The sequence below is a fragment of the Bombus fervidus genome, chromosome 5 (assembly GCF_041682495.2).
Source record: "Bombus fervidus isolate BK054 chromosome 5, iyBomFerv1, whole genome shotgun sequence".
Taxonomy (NCBI): Eukaryota; Metazoa; Arthropoda; class Insecta; order Hymenoptera; family Apidae; genus Bombus; species Bombus fervidus.
Genome location: NC_091521.1, coordinates 11,668,407 through 11,672,500, shown reverse-complemented (window position 1 = coordinate 11,672,500; position 4,094 = coordinate 11,668,407). Strand labels below are relative to the sequence as shown.

The 4,094-nt window shown below is 26.1% G+C and overlaps 1 protein-coding gene across 7 annotated transcripts in view; it reads left to right on the top strand.

Moving 5' to 3' along the window:
* Larp4b (La-related protein 4B) overlaps positions 1 to 3,540 on the top strand; it is a 13,104-nt gene extending 9,564 nt beyond the window's left edge. For 6 of the 7 annotated variants that reach the window (XM_072004080.1, XM_072004077.1, XM_072004079.1 and 3 more), the window contains one exon: positions 1 to 3,540. This exon is cut by the window's left edge and continues 75 nt beyond it. The gene's annotated coding sequence lies outside the window, so the exon portion shown is untranslated. The other variant, XR_011799896.1, reaches the window with a different exon arrangement.
* The last annotated feature ends 554 nt before the right edge of the window (positions 3,541 to 4,094 follow it).

Genomic DNA, 4,094 nt, shown 5'->3' with positions numbered 1-4,094 from the left:
ATCCTATATTGGATATAGTGGGTATGAAGAAAACTTTTTACATTGTACAGTGACTTCGCCTACAATGAATGTGGTATCAATTAACTATCATACAAAAATTGTTTGAAGAAACTCTAATTCGCTGCATATTTAAAAAAAAAAATACGTTTGCTGGCAGGATAATACATTGTGTAGAAGAGTATTGTTATTGCTTTGGTTCTGTGATTTTGGAGGTACATATTTGTTAGCTTGTAAAAATGTTAAACTAAGGTATTAATCTTTTAATTCCTTTCTCCTCTCCCCTTTCATAGCACAGGGCCGTAACTGGGAAATGTTTATCTTTGTGCCAAACCTTGCTATGTGCGTACAGCTTAATGAATGTTCAGAGTGCAACGAAACTTATTCAGTAAATACAGAATTCTGATTAAAAAAACGAAAAAAAGAATGTAACTTTTAAAGCAGATAAATCATAAGGATGCTTAATTTGAAAAAATTAATTTCTGTTTTCTTGTAATTTTCTATATTTCATTTACATTATTTATAGATAAGATCTGCATTTTTCCAGAATATTAATGACAATTATAATAGATGACGTTAAAATATAAATAATTAATGTACAAATGAAATATTTACCGTATCATCTGAGTTTTTGAAAATTTTGGGAAGTATTTGGAAAGTGTTTGAAAATTCAAAATGAAAACGAAACAAGGAAATGCTTTATTGGTGAGATATAAAGTATCTGTGGTCTCACTATCATTGCCTACAGTGATATGTATTAAATCATTTTACTGAGAAAAACATAAAAACCAATAAAATTTACTAAAGCTGTTAAATCTATTGTAAGATCACACTAGTAAAGCTCTATTCTATTGTAATTATTATTAAAAAAATATTGAAACACTTTATAATTGTTTTTTAAGTAACAAAATCCGTTTAAACTAGAATTGTATGGTTTTATATACGAACTGAAAGTTGACACTGGTTTGTTATATTTTCATTATGTTTTATACGTGCTTAATAATTAATATTTTTAAAAACAAATTTATTATTAATAAAAAACACTTAATCTTTCATATTTATCCAGAATATTATAAAATACTAAAAAATTACTTGTCTTACGATACTGTAATCGTTATATTATAAGACAGAAATATAAATTCGGTATATTTATTGATAAAATTATCAATAGTTTCTAAGACATAATACACGTACAAGCAAAGAAAATAATATAACACAAAAAAATTAAATTAGAACATTAGTATATTTCTCTCTTTCTCCCTCTTTGACTTTAGAAAATATAACATTCCATGTTGCCTCAGGTACATTCTAATCTCTACTTAGAAACTTTAAAATTTTTATTCCGCGTAAATCAGAAATAATAATAAGTTATCTACTGTTATTAATATTCTGGAAATAATATTAAATAGATTTTAGTTTTGTATTCATCTCAAATGAAAAAAAAATTGTTATGACATGTTTAGGCACCTATTTACGGCACTGACTTTTCTTTTTAATATTACCGTTACATGAGATAACATAAAATTTAGAATTATGCTTTGGCAAGTAATATAAGAGTTGTCAGAAACATGGTCTTTGAGCACACGTTTAAGTGCCTCAAAATGTTGTGTATATTACAGGAGCTTGGCTTTAGATGTTATATAATTACATGTACCTATACATTATAGTGAATAACGCATATGATATATTTGTTACTGATATGCGTACAGAAATTGAAATAATGAATATTAAAGGAAAACCAATCTCCTGAACTATAAAACAATTACCAACATGTATAATTATACTTTACATTTATAATACTGCCTTTTAATTTTTTATATCTGAAGTGATTAGTCGCAATGTTGGATATACAGAAAAATTTATTGTCAACTGTAAATGCATCAAGATATTAATTGTTTCAGTTTAAATCGTGGTGCTGTAAACACTTTGCTTTAGTCTCAGTCTTGTAGCACAACTTATATTAATTGTATCTCAATGATACCTTCAACATTTAATGTAATTCAGTTGATTACATCAAGAAACAAGTACGGTATATTTAACATACACACATAAATATCTTTTCATTAGTAAATTCACTAATTCGGAGATTAATATTCACGAAGTTATTTTTACTTTATTTGGTGTAAATATGTCATATTGTTTCTTTTTTCGTTTACTTTTTTCTGTTTTCATTTTTATTTTTGTTTTGACAGAGCATGATATAAGTAAGGGAAATATACACTAAATTTGGCTATTTAAAAGGAAAATGAAATTGATTTTGATCGCAAAACATTCTTATTAGTTTTCTTTTAACTTATACCATGTAATATCTCAATATACATGCAGCAATACATCAATATCAATTTTTAGTTACATCAGTTAATAATAAAGTTTATTTTCTGCAGTTATATAAAAAATAAATCGTTTCATCAACGGTACATCGCGTGCACAGTATTTTTATTCCAAATAAGATTGATATTGTTTAATGTTATATGTATTTTAATATCTTACTATCGAATAAAAATAAAAGAGGAATAATTAATAGTTAAATGGTATAGTAATTTGTCAATTAATTTGCTTAGTTTATATATAATGTATATTAGCGTGAATTTACTGATAAAAAGATTAATATAAATACAAAAGATATACACACTTATATATAAATAAATAAATAAATAAATATATGTATGTATATATATATATGTATATGTGTGTATGTATATATATATATGTATATATATATAAAATTGGATAAGCATTAACATTTCTTGATAATGGAGTTTTAGAAAACATAAACAATGTTAAAGTGATTTGTCTTACTTTATGCGTTACCCCATAAATTATGTATAGCTAATTATGTGTATGCTTTGAATATTCGTTTTAATTATCGCTACGGATTATATGTAAAAAAATTTGAAAGTTGATTCCTCTCTATACATTGTCTTTACTAAATGTATGGAATTTAATGTAAGAAATGCTAAACTGTTGGTATATATTATATACCTGTATAATATAAAGTGAGAAATAGACGCACCAATACCTTGGATCGTAATGATCGCTTATTCTGTCAACAATAACAAATCGTAGAGTTATGTAAAACAATTATTTTGTAAAATCAAATGCACAAGGCGGGACATTTATGCTTCACATAAGAAGGACTGGTATAGAAAAAGTTTTTATGCTGGCATTGTAATTAAGAAATAAGGTATATAATGATTTCAAGTTAATATCGTTTGAATGGTCCAGGGTAAGGGTGGCATACTGGGATAAAATTGTGATTGGAATGTATGGAAAAAAGGTATATTAGAACTCTGTTCTTTTTTTAATAAGATCGTCACAAAATCGTGGCTGATAAACTTACGTTAACTCATCCATCAGAATAAACTGTGATTAGATTGAAGTCCAACAGAAATACAATGTATAATGTACTCCGTTTCATAGGCTACAGGCCTAGAAAGTCTGATTTTTTAACTATGAAAACTTGTGTATTATAATATGATCTATGACGTTTGTTTATTACTATGTAAAGTGACAAATTTCAAAATTAAACATTAATTACTGTTATTGGTTTTACTTTTACTTTAAAATCTCACATTATGTTACATGTGTTTTATTTATTAAACATTGTATAGATACAGTTTAGATGAAGTATGGCCTAGAGTTATGAATAAGATAGAGAAAACTGAGGTATTCCAGTAAATACGGTGGCAACTACTTCCGCATGTAATTTTATTCAGGGCATAAGGAAACTGCCACTATCTTTGAAACAAGAGACTGACAGTATCTTTACTCAAGATGCAGATTTGATTAAAATTACGTGATCTCTTAAATATTGTTTTACAAAAGACAACAATTATTTGCATACACAGAGCTGAAATTAAGCGCTTTATACGTTATAAGGAATCAAATTATATCATTATATGTATTTAATATTACTTATTGATTAAATAATTGAGATATATCAATCATTATCTTACTACGAACATACTTCAAAATTAAGTGAATAGTAGTTACATGATTTTAAAACTACAAAATATCATACACATTTTGCTGGATGCATAACTGAATGTGAGAAAATTGCAAGAAATAAGTTTGAGTCATTGTTAATATTTGCTGGA